Here is a 13,098-nt window from a genome sequence, read left to right on the forward strand (position 1 = left end):
CCTGTGCTCTGCTTTTGGGGGGGGGGAGGTCATCGGGGTAACTGAACCCAGGGACTCACTTGTGCTAAGCACACACTCTGAACTTTTTCTTTATAAATAGCCTATACAAGGCATTTCCTCATAGTGCCGAAAAGCATATTAGTACAAGGACCTTGAGATGGGGAGACGTCCCTGCATTTTCAGGGTGGGCCCAATCTAATCTTTTTCTTTTTTTAATTTTTTTTTAGTTGTAGTTGGATACAATACCTTCATTTTATTTATTTATTTTTATGTGGTGCTGAGGATCCAACCAGCACCTCGGCCGTGCTAGGGGAGCGCTTGCTCAGCAGCTGAGTCACAAACCCAGCCCCCAATCTAATCTTAAAAGCAGAAAACCTGTCCTAGCTAGAGTCAGAGATATGAGGGTCAAAGAGATGATATATTGTGGTGTTTGAAGAGAGAGGAAGAAATCCACAAGCAAGAATGCAGGCAGCTCTAGAAGCCAGGAAAGGCAATATAATGGCCTTCTGAAGCTGCCTTACAGCTTCATAAAGAAACACACCCTTGAGACACCTTGAGTTTAGTCCAGTAAGACCCAGGTTCTGTTTCTGACCTCCAGAAATATAAGGTGTATTTTGTTGTTTTAAGCCAGTATGTTTGTGATTTTTGTTGTTATTATACTGGGGATTGAACCCAGGGGTGTTCTACTACTTAGCTATATCCCATCCTTTTTATTTCTTATTTTGAGACAGGGTCTTGCTAAATTGCTGTGGCTGGCCTCAAAGTTGCAATCTTACTGCCTCCACCTCGGTGTATCTGGGATTACAGGTGTATATCACCTCCCTGTTTCGTGATAATTTATTAGAGCAGCAATGGAAAACTAACACACCAACCTTCTATGTAAAAGTGTATATGTATGTTTCTTAAGGAAAAGAATTCATAGATTTCAATAGCTTATTCAATGATAAGGCAGTTTTTAAAAGTTTAGGAACCACTGACCTAAAACACCCTGATTTCTATTTAATAAACTAATCTCATTGGTCTTTGATTTCACAAAACTGCAGCTTCCAAACCTGACTGTGTATCTGACTCTCAAGTAACCAGTTAAAAATACAGATTCATAAATACCACTCTGCGTTGATTTCTAGGGATGAGACCAGGAAATCTGTATTTCATACTCCTCTCTGGAAATATGCGAAGTAATCAAGTTTAAGAAACACTGTTCTACAAGAAAGAGATTCTGAATTCTGCATTGTGGTCCTAAACATATGGCACCATGATGCTGTAGGAAAATCATAGGCATCCAATGAAGAGGATTTAAATCCCACATCTGACCAGCTGTGTGAGTCAATGAAACCAAGAGACTAATAAACATAAACCTAACAGTGGGCTGCTTGGGGCAGCAATTTTTAACTGTAAAATTCTGAACATTTATTAGTTATTCATATAATCTGACATCAGCAGTAAGCTCAATATTCTAGTTGCCAGAATAAGCTTTTCTGTCTCCAGGGTGACTGGCAAGAGAGCCATTCTATTTCAAACCTGCCCAGATAAATGAAGATTTGCTTCCTGGGACTATGCCTCCTGAAAACTTGCACCTATTCCATTCTTATCCAGTTTTCTCACTGAACTGACCCTTCAATGCTCTCCTTTCCTTTATAAAAATAAAGAACTAATCTGGAAACTGGCATGGTGGTGCATGCCTGTAATCCCAGCAGCAAAGGAGGCTAAGGAAGGAGGATCACAAGTTCAAAGCCAGCTGCAGCAGCTTAGCAAGACCATGTTTCAAAATTTTTTAAAAATTAAATAAAAAGGACTGGGGATGTAATTCAGTGGTTTAAGCACCCCTGGGTTCAATCCCAGGTACAACCTCCTCAAAAAAAGAAAAAACTAATCTGAAGTTTTTCTGTTAACTTCAGTGGGCATACACTAAACAGCATGCACTATTGACTCACCTATCACTAGCCTTCAGTTTCCCTAGGTACACTTGACTTCCGTGCTGATGAAGGCTGTTGAGAGCATCGTTACCACAACAGGGCAAAAATAATGGTTTTGAAACAGGAGCTCCCTCCCCACCCCAGAGCAGAAAGGAATATCGAAATGACTAGGGACGGAAACAATGTTGGTTTGTCATAAGCCTTGAAAAAAAAACCTTAAGGTTAATTGGCCTGTTTTTTAATCCTTTATTTCTTTTTCTTCTTTTTTCCCCCTTGCTTATAAATTGATCAATTCTTATTTTCTTCTTTTTCTTTTTTTTTAATTTTTTATTGTTGGTTGTTCAAAACATTACATAGTTCTTGACATATCATATTTCACACTTTGATTCAAGTGGGTTATGAACTCCAATTTTTACCCCATATACAGATTGCAGAATCACATCAGTTATACATCCATTGATTTACATATTGCCATACTAGTGTCTGTTGTGTTCTGCTGCCTTTCCTATCCTCTACTATCCCCCCTCCCCTCTTCTCTCTCTACCCCCTCTACTGTCATTCATTTCTCCCCCTTGTATTATTTTTCCCTTTCCCCTCACTTCCTCTTGTATGTACTTTTGTATAACCCTGAGGGTCTCCTTCCATTTCCATGCAATTTCCCTTCTCTCTCCCTTTCCCTCCCACCTCTCATCCCTGTTTAATGTTAATCTTCTTCTCATGCTCTTCGTCCCTACTCTGTTCTTAGTTACTCTCCTTATATCAAAGAAGACATTTGGCATTTGTTTTTTAGGGATTGGCTAGCTTCACTTAGCATAATCTGCTCTAATGCCATCCATTTCCCTGCAAATTCTATGATTTTGTCATTTTTTAATGCAGAGTAATACTCCATTGTGTATAAATGCCACATTTTTTTTATCCATTCGTCTATTGAAGGGCATCTAGGTTGGTTCCACAGTCTTGCTATTGTGAATTGTGCTGCTATGAACATCGATGTAGCAGTGTCCCTGTAGCATGCTCTTTTTAGGTCTTTAGGGAATAGACCGAGAAGGGGAATAGCTGGGTCAAATGGTGGCTCCATTCCCAGCTTTCCAAGAAATCTCCATACTGCTTTCCAAATTGGCTGCACCAATTTGCAGTCCCACCAGCAATGTACAAGTGTACCCTTTTCCCCACATCCTCGCCAGCACTTGTTGTTGTTTGACTTCATAATGGCTGCCAATCTTACTGGAGTGAGATGGTATCTTAGGGTGGTTTTGATTTGCATTTCTCTGACTGCTAGAGATGGTGAGCATTTTTTCATGTACTTGTTGATTGATTGTATGTCCTCCTCTGAGAAGTGTCTGTTCAGGTCCTTGGCCCATTTGTTGATTGGGTTGTTTGTTCTCTTATTGTCTAATTTTTTGAGTTCTTTGTATACTCTGGATATTAGGGCTCTATCTGAAGTGTGAGGAGTAAAGATTTGTTCCCAGGATGTAGGCTCCCTATTTACCTCTCTTATTGTTTCTTTTGCTGAGAAAAAACTTTTTAGTTTGAGTAAGTCCCATTTGTTGATTCTAGTTATTAACTTTTGTGCTATGGGTGTCCTATTGAGGAATTTGGAGCCCGACCCCACAGTATGTAGATCGTAGCCAACTTTTTCTTCTATCAGACGGCGTGTCTCTGATTTGATATCAAGCTCCTTGATCCATTTTGAATTAACTTTTGTGCATGGCGAGAGAAAGGGATTCAGTTTCATTTTGTTGCATATGGATTTCCAGTTTTCCCAGCACCATTTGTTGAAGATGCTATCCTTCCTCCATTGCATGCTTTTAGCCCCTTTATCAAATATAAGATAGTTGTAGTTTTGTGGATTGGTTTCTGTGTCCTCTATTCTGTACCATTGGTCCACCCGCCTATTTTGGTACCAGTACCATGCTGTTTTTGTTACTATTGCTCTGTAGTATAGTTTGAAGTCTGGTATCGCTATACCACCTGATTCACACTTCCTGCTTAGCATTGTTTTTGCTATTCTGGGTCTTTTATTTTTCCATATGAATTTCATGATTGCTTTCTCTATTTCTACTTATTTTCTTCTTTTTCTTTTTTTTAATTTAATTTTTTTATTAGATACACATGGATCAATTCTTATTTTCTAAACACTTAATTACTGGGTCAAAAGCTAGGAAATCTGAGGCTCTTAATATAAGCTGATTGACTCAGCAACCATCAGGTTCAGAATATAATTTTTCATTACAAAAGCCTTTTTATTACAACAGAAAATAACAGTTCTTCCCATTGAGAAGGCCCATAGAGTGTTACCAGGCCCTGTCACTTGGATCCTGTTCTCCTGGAGTGTCCTTCCCCTGCCCTCCAAGTGGAAACTTGTTCCTGCTTGACAGAGCTCCAAACGTGACTCTCCAGCATCGGCCTTGGCTCCCGGTCAGTGCTGCCCAGCAGAGCCCTAAGTGGAGGTCTAGACACTTATCAGTGGTGAGGGGAGGCTGGTTTGCACAGATTGCATGTGCAACCACAGAAGCAGGGCAGATGCTACGTAAAGCTGGCCAGGCTGCCAGCTTCAAGGCGGGCACCTTTGCTGTGTGCACAGGACACTTTATACATTGTTTGATCTAAGCTAAACTTCACAATGGTCCAGTTAGGAGGGCACAGGCTGATTTGATCACAGTTACCATGGAACCTGCATTTGATTTCACTTACCATGAAGCCTTCCCGTCATAACACAGTAAAACTCTCATGACAGGGAGGTTTCTGAATTCATATTTTTTTCATAGTTTAGAAAATAAGACAGCATACTCACCACTTATTACATACTTAGCCCACAAAACAAATAGAAGCATGTGAGCATTCACACTTGTGATGGGCAGAATGCCCCCTCTCTTGCAAAGATGTCTCCAAAACCAAGTATACCTGAACTTACATGGTAAGTAAGTAGATCTAATTCTCCACCTCAGAATCTTGAGGAGGAGAAATTGTCCTGGATTATCCAGGTGGGCCCAATGTAATCATAAATGTCCTTATAAAATCAAGGAGAGTCAGGGTCCAAGAAGATAGCAGAAGCAGAATGATGTCATCAGCCAAAAATTGTAGTGTCTCTTGGGACCAGGAAAGGTGAGGAAATGGATTCCAAAAGGAGGGTAACTTCCAGAAGACCCCTGGCTTCCCAAACTGTAAGATAACAAGTTTGTGTTGTGTTAAGCTCCCAAGTTTCTGAAAACTTGTTATATAATCAACTGGAAACATACAACATTATTGTATAAGATCAGCTTCGGTAAGGTTTGGCCATCAAGTTATTTTGGAAAAATATTCAGTTCCAAGTTTTTTATCTTTTACAATTGTAAATTTCCTCATCCAACCCCTATCCTGACTTTATACATGGGAAAAACAGAGATCCAGAAAAACCAAGGTGTCATGCAGATATGAATAGTAACAACCTGCTAAGTTTTCTATAATGACTAAATCAAAGAATGCAGATTGACCACAGCACAATGTGTATATAGCACATAAGAAAGCCTTTGTGAATGTTAGCTATTCTTCTTTCTTTTTTTTTTCAAATATTTTTTGAGTGCTTACTATGTGTTAGACAGTGCTCGAAGCGCTAGGAATTAAGAAATGAGCAAAACACACACACACACACACACACACAAATTACATTTTATCTCACCAGACTTACTTTCTATTGGAAGGTGGTGAGCAATAAATAAGATATATAAGTGATCAGAGAAAAGATGTCATGGTACTGAATGTCACGGAATAAAGAAAACGGGAAAGAGAAGAGGAGGAAAGAGTGTCAATTTTAAATAGAATGGAAGAGGCCACTGAGAAGGGGATAGCTACAGGGATATTTTAGTTACATTATGAGATATACATAATGTAAGGAAGGATGATGTACACTTCTTACTAATGCTTTTATTCTATTTAGAATTTGATGAGCTTCCTGACTTTAAGGATTGGCATCTTTCCTCGATCCAGGGAAGTTTTCAGCTATTACCTGTTTGAACACTGCTTCTCCCAGTTCTATTCTCTCCTTCTGGAACACTAATTTGATCATTTTTTTAGGCCTTCTTGCTCTATCATCCACATCTTTAAACCTTCAATGTTCTCCAGGTTTTGCCTCTTTTGTTTCCATTCTGAGTAATTTCTTCAGTTTTATTTTCAGTTTCACTAATTCAGTCTTCAGCTATGTGTAACCTGTTTAGCCAGTTCTTAGAATTTATAATTTTCATTACATACCTATATTATATATGTTATATATATACACACACACACACATATACACACATACACAAATATACACATACACACACACTTTTGGAGGGGGAGGGTACTGGGGATTGAGCCTAAGAACTCGCACCTGCTAGGCAAGCCATCTACTACTGAACTATATACCCAGACCTCATTATTATATGTTTTAATCCAAAAATTCTAAATGTTTTTTCTCTCTCTCTTTATGTCTATCTCTCTCTCTCTCTCCCCTTTTGTGGTGCAGTGCTGGGGATTGAACCCAGGGCTTTGTGTGTGCTATGCATTTGTTCTATCACTGAGCTACATCCCCTGCCCTGTAGTCCTTCTTTTGAAAACCACCTTGTCCTTGTCAACTTTGATAGTCCCCTGCTCCTTCATCATACTTTCAACATGTTCCTGAATGCCTTTAAATAAACTCACACTCTGTTTCTGGCCTTTTAAATATCTGCAGTCTGTACATGTCCTTCTCCAGCTTGCAGTTTCTGCTTATTCTCTCTCATGGTGGCTTATTTTCTTGTACATTTTGTAATCTTTGACTGTGAGGTCATGTTCCTTGGAATTTTATCTTTGCTTAGAATATATTCAGCCACGGATAATCTGTGTTTTTTCTGCTAGTTGCCCTGGGTATTGCTGATTTGCCACCACTTCAACATAATGATCTGCTTTTGACTTTTTCCCCCCCTAAATGCATGTCATGACACAGACCATGGTTTAGTATTCTCAAGAGCTACATTTTCCATATATATATATATTCCACCAAAATTAAAGGCCAAAACAGGAAAGACTTCTGACCATCTTTCTTGGTAGGGCAGGTTATCCTCACTTACCTGCTAATGGGGATCAGCTTGAATTGAGGTCCCCAAACTTACCACCCCCAGACTTGGGTACCCTGCTTTGTCTGCTATTCCAAGCATATATAAGATCCACTTAAATCCAGATATACCTGAGGCTAATGCTGATTTTGGCATTCACTATTTCTTCTAAATTCATTATATATTTCTTCTGAACATTTGCTTCATACCATCCAAGCCACACATTTTTTACTTTCATATTTAACTCAGTAACTTTAAGTGTTTTGTACCAAGAAAGAGTTCCAGATAGCTGAGCATTTTTTTCTGCCATAATGCCAAATTTTTAACCTGCTTTTTCTATGTTATTTCAAATCCATAGAGAGGCCAGAGTAAATGTGGGGCTCTGGAATTTGAAGGTCAGGTCAGACTATCTTCATGAACACTGCACACTTCACAAAACTAACCTCTTTGTAGTTCCTGCCCCTCCCAAAAGTAAGACCCAAAAAATCAGTTCTCCTCTTGCTCTTGGGGCACATGGCATCTCATGCAAAGGCAGGTATTCCCTGGTGCTAACCCTAAAGAATCTTTCAACTGGATTCTTAAGATTATTTAGTTGAATCAGCACTTCACATGAACTTGTTGCAAAAGGATAACAATAATTTTAATATGCCTATGAGAAATGATACCTACAGCATATGCAAGGTAGACTCAACGTTCCTTAACATGTCCAGGATGACCTCATGAATGTGAATTTTCATACATCTATATGCATATGTGCACATAAAAGGAAATCTGGAAGTTTACCTCAAATGTTAGTAATGGTTAGAGTTGAGATTATAGGCTATTTTTGCCTGTCTGTCTATTCTCAGTCTATTACCTATCCTTCCATATCTTTTGATTGTCAACAGTTAGCCTGCGGTAGATGTAGAAGATGCTACCTTCATAAAGCCCAAGTCTCTAATCAAACAAAGAACCCAATCAATAAATGGGCTAAGGAACTGAACAGACACTTCACAGAAGAAGAAATACAATTGATCAACAAATATATGAAAAAGTGTTCAACATCTCTAGCAATTAGAGAAATGCAAATCAAAGCTACTCTAAGATTTCATCTCACTACTGTCAGAATGGCAATCATCAAGAATACAAGAAACAGGGGGCGGGGGCTGGGACTCAGAGGCAGAGCGCTTGCCTAGCACATGTGAGGCACTAGATTCAATCCTCAGTACCACATAAAGTAAAATAAAGACATTGTGTCCACCTATAACTAAAGAAATTTTTTTTAAAATACAAGAAATAATAAATGTTGGCAAGGATGTGGGGAAAAAAGGTACATTCATACATTGCTGGTGGGACTGCAAATTGGTGCAACCACTATGGAAAGCAGTATGGAGATTCCTCAGAAAACTAGGAATGGAACCACCATTTGACCCAGCTATCCCACTCCTTTGTATATATCCAAAGGACTTAAAATCAGTATACTACAGTGACACAGCCATGTCAGTGTTTATAGCAGCTCAATTCACAATAGCTAAACTATTGTGGAACCAAGCTAGGGTCCTTCAAGAGGTGAATGGATAAAGAAAATGTGGTTATATATACGCAATGGAATATTATTCAGCTTTAAAAATAGTGAAACTATGGCATTTGCCAGTAAATGGATGGAGTTGGAGAATAGCATGCTAAATGAAATAAGCCAATCCCACAAAATCAAAGGCTGAATGTTTTCTCTAATATCCAGATGCTAATTCACAATAAGGCAGGGTGGGGAATGGGGGGGTGAGGGTGTGGCACTAGAGAAGAATAGTTACCTTAGATTGGGTAGAGGGAAGTGATGGAGGGGAGGGGAAGGGATGTGGGATAGGAAGATAGTAGAATGAAATAGACTATTACTTTATGACGACGTGACAATATGATTCTGTAACGTAAACTCAGAGAAATGAGAAATTATATCCCACCTATGTATGATATATCAAATGCATAAATGCATTCTACTGTCATGTATAACTAATTAAGACAAATTTAAAAATTAATAAAAAATAACACAATATTTAAAAAAATGAAAGCCTGTTAGAAATAGAGAAACAGTACACACAAAAGCATCTGCTCTCCAAATGAGAAGGAAACTTGACCTTCACAGGACAAGGAAAAGAAGCAGAGCCAAAGGGCAGCCATTATCCATCATTATCCATCTACTGATGAGCCCAGCCCTGAAATCCTGGCCACTGTGGAGGGGCTGACACCCACTTCCTGGGAAGGGAGTTTGCCAAAAGAGCCAAGGAGGAGGCCAGCCAACGTGTAGAAGAAAAGTAGTCAGTTGCCACTGGCTCTTCACAGTATTTTTAAGGGAGGGAGAGAAACATAAAAAGGGTCCAGGTCATTGGCATACCAGATACTCATTTTCTCAGTGATGGACACTTAGCTAAATGAAATACTTGATTGTCACTTCTTTAAAAGTTGCTTGATCTTACTTTTGATACATAAGACAGACGATACCTCACATGGTTTTGAAATACAAAAAGTTCAGGGGAAGGGCAAATACTATTGCCAAACCTTCAACTATAATAGCAGGCAGAGATTTAAGCAAATACTTTCCCACTGAAGTCTTCCATAAGCCAAAGGTCCAACTGTTATTATTGGGTGCAAATTTTCCAACCTGTTTGCATGTTCAAAAACTTTTTTTCCAGAAATCTAAATTTAGTGAAACTGCTTTAAGTTAGAATAGACCCGCACACCATAATGCCAAGTTTTAAAAACATTTCTCACCTCAATGTAAATATTAAAACTAGCCTTGTCAAAACATAAAAATATAAAATGATGATTCAGGCAGTACCCACTTTATGATGATTCTACTTAGGATTTTTCAACTCTATGATGGTGTGCAAGCAAACACAGGCCACCATTCTGTTTTCCACTTTCCATATTCAATAAATTACATGAGAAATTCAACAGTTTATTACAAAATAGGCTTTCTGGTAGATGATTTTGCCCAAGCCCAGGCTCACTTAATTATTTCAAGAGTGTTGAACGTAGGTTAGGCTAAGTTGCAATATTTGGTAGGTTAGATACATGCATTTTCCACTTAAGACATTTTCAACTTGCAGTTTGTCAGGGGAGGAGCACCTATATTTCTAGGAGGCAGTTTAGCATCATGCATGAGGACTCTGGTGCTTGTATCCCAGTGTGGTGGCTTGTCAGGTATATTGGTCCACTCAGGCTGCCATAGCACACTATTCCAGACTGGGTGGCATAAACAACAAAAATAAATTTCCTCAGAGCTCTGGAGGCTGGCGGTGTGAGGCCAAGGTGTCAGCAGGATTGTCTGGTATGAACTCTCTTTTGTGTTGCAGATGGCCACTTCTTGCTGGATGTCAGGTGACCTCTTTGGGCTTGCATGGGGCATGGGGAGAAAGCACATAAGTGAGCTCATATGAGGACACTAACCCTATCAGATCAGGACCCCACCCTCATGAACTTAGTCCCTTCCTTACTTCAAATACAGCCACACTAAAGGTTATGGCTTCAACATGTAAATCTTGGGAGGATAAAATTTTCAATTTATAGAATAGGTATGTGACCTTGAGAAGTTATTTAGCCTCTCCAGGCCTCAGTTGCCCTATTTGTAAATCAGAGATCACACAAAGAGGACAGCTGTGAGGATAAACATGAGATCAACCATATAGTGCTCACTTCAGCAGCATATATACTAAAATTAGAATGATACAGAGAAGATTATCATGGCCCCTGTGCAAGAATAACAGGTAAATGTGTGAAGTGTTCCATATTTTTTGAAATAAGCCAATCCCAAAAAAACCAAAGGCCGAATGTTTTCTCTGATATGCAAATGCTAATTCACAATGGGGGCCGCGGGAGGCTAAGGAAGAATAGTAGTACTTTGGATTAGACAAAGGGGATTGAAGGGAAGGGAGGGGAAATGGGACTAGGAAAGATAGTAGAATTAATAGGCATTACTATCCTAGGAGCATATGTGATTACATGACCAATGTAATCCTACATGATGTACAACCAGAAGAATGAGAAGTTATACTCCATAAATGTATAATATGTCAAAATATATTCTACTGTCATGTATAACTAATTAGAACAAATTTTAAAAATAGGTAAAATTTAAAAAATATAAAGCACATTGCAGAGTGTGGGGCTCATGGGAAACATGATAGATACTAGCAACTTAATGCTACATCATGCTATTTATTGCACTCTTAAAAATAGCTATTTTTATTTGGCATAGAGAAGAAAAATCCAAGTCACTGTTCTAAGGTTTCTTTTTTAATTTTCTTTTGTCTTTTGTTTGTTTCATGGTACTGGGGATTAAACCCAGGAGTGCTCTACCACCAAACTATATCCCCAGCCCTTTTTAAATTTTATCTTGAGATAGCGTCCCACTAAGTTGTCCAGGCCTCAAACTTGCAATCCTCTTGCTTCAGCCTCCAGAGTAGCTGGGATCACAGGTGTGCACACTCACGTATGGACACACACAGGTAAGAGAGATTCACTTCTATCATTTAGATGCAGTGCAACATTAACAAAAATAACTGGAGGGAACTGGACATATCAGAAATTGGCTATCATAATGAAATGTATCTAAAAACTAGGAATGGAGAGTTGGGGGTAGAGAAAGAGGTAGGAGATGAAACTTCAAGAGAAATGGAAGGACAGTTCTAGCTTCTGTGTCTTCCATTAGCCAGACTCTAAGCAGATGCAGACATCTTCAGGGAAGGACAAGTCACTGAACAAGGATTCGAGTCCAGTTTTCACATGCAGGTTCTGGGTTCTTCCTTCTGTTGAATATCTACACTGGAAGATTTCTTGAATGGCAGGAGGTATTGATGTTTAAGATATAGATAGAGATGCTACACCCTCTGGGCACATCCAGTTTATTCCGAGTTGCAAAAGAGGAAGAAAGAACTTGTAGTGAGACTAGGATGGCCCAGAAGTTCAGTGACAAGAAAGGCCCCAAAGTCCCTGCCATGGAAACCAGAGATCCAGCTTCCACACAGGATTGAGGTTGAGGCCGAAAGAGCCAGAGTGAGTCTGGGAGAGGAGAGAGCCAGTCCTGGTGGCAGCCATCATTCCTGGTAGCAGGCTCACTCATGGTCTAGGGCTGGTAAATGGCTGAGTCAGTAGCACCCAGGGCCAGGCCCATGCTTGTTGAGTTGCAGTGGGAAGAGAAGACAGGCCTTCATGCCCCACGGTGCATGCTGGAAGTCACGCATGTGACAGGAGCAAGACACCCTGCCCTGGTCTCGTGGCTGGGATGCCATAAGGCTAAGCTGCACATGGGCATTGTGGCATCTTCTGGCCTCAGCTGGAGGTTCAAAAGCAAGGTGGAAAGAACAGAGTCTGGTAATTTGGGATACAACTAAGCTTTGGAGTCTCCTTTCCTCAGGGGAAAACCCAAGGCATTTCTCAAGACGACAAGATGAGGGCTCAAGCTGTTTCACCGAGATGTTAAAAGAAGATGGGATCTTCTTACATGCTTTAAGACAGGGAAGCAGCACACACTGGCTGTTTACCCATATGGAGAAGGGACTCCCTCTCCGCCCCTTCCCCCTCAGAGTCATAAACTCTTCAGATAAGCCACTCCTGAATTCCTAACAAAAACTGTAGCAGAATTATACTTATTGTGTTAATCCACTGTGTATCGAGATACTTTGTGACATAGCAATAAAAGACTAATTCTAGTTTAGGGGTAACTTGTTACCCAGCAATAAACAACTAAAACACACCTCTTTGCCTTGCTGATGCGGGGGGGGATGCTGGTGGGTAGAGCCACATGATAGACTCGCACAGCCATTCCTGCCTTTCTGAGGCCATTACGAAGTCAAGGGGATTGTCCCCATATTCCTGATTGTGGGGCAGCTTTGTGGTACAGGAACTGACCTAGCTATGGCCCGAGACTTGAGATCTGACTCCAACTCTAGATCTACCACTTACCAGCTGCCAGATACAATGCTAGTTGCTACTTTATAAGGAACCCATTTCCTCATTTGCAGAGATGGAAACGATAGTATCCACCTCACAGTTAGGAGGAAAAGTTAAATGGAAGTGAATATAGGAAAGTAACAACCAGACAGAGAGGCAGTTGAACCCAAATGAAGATAGACTAAATATATAGTTGCCAAGGATGG

The 13,098-nt window shown here is 39.9% G+C and overlaps 1 non-coding gene across 1 annotated transcript; it reads left to right on the forward strand.

Annotated features, from left to right (window-relative positions):
* Nucleotides 1-10,628: 10,628 nt before the first annotated feature.
* LOC125613837 lies at nucleotides 10,629-10,735 on the forward strand. Its single transcript, XR_007344435.1, has one exon. It is a non-coding gene; the product is annotated as a U6 spliceosomal RNA (small nuclear RNA).
* The last annotated feature ends 2,363 nt before the right edge of the window (nucleotides 10,736-13,098 follow it).

This window comes from Marmota marmota, unplaced genomic scaffold (genome assembly GCF_001458135.2).
Source record: "Marmota marmota marmota unplaced genomic scaffold, marMar, whole genome shotgun sequence".
Lineage (NCBI taxonomy): Eukaryota > Metazoa > Chordata > Mammalia > Rodentia > Sciuridae > Marmota > Marmota marmota.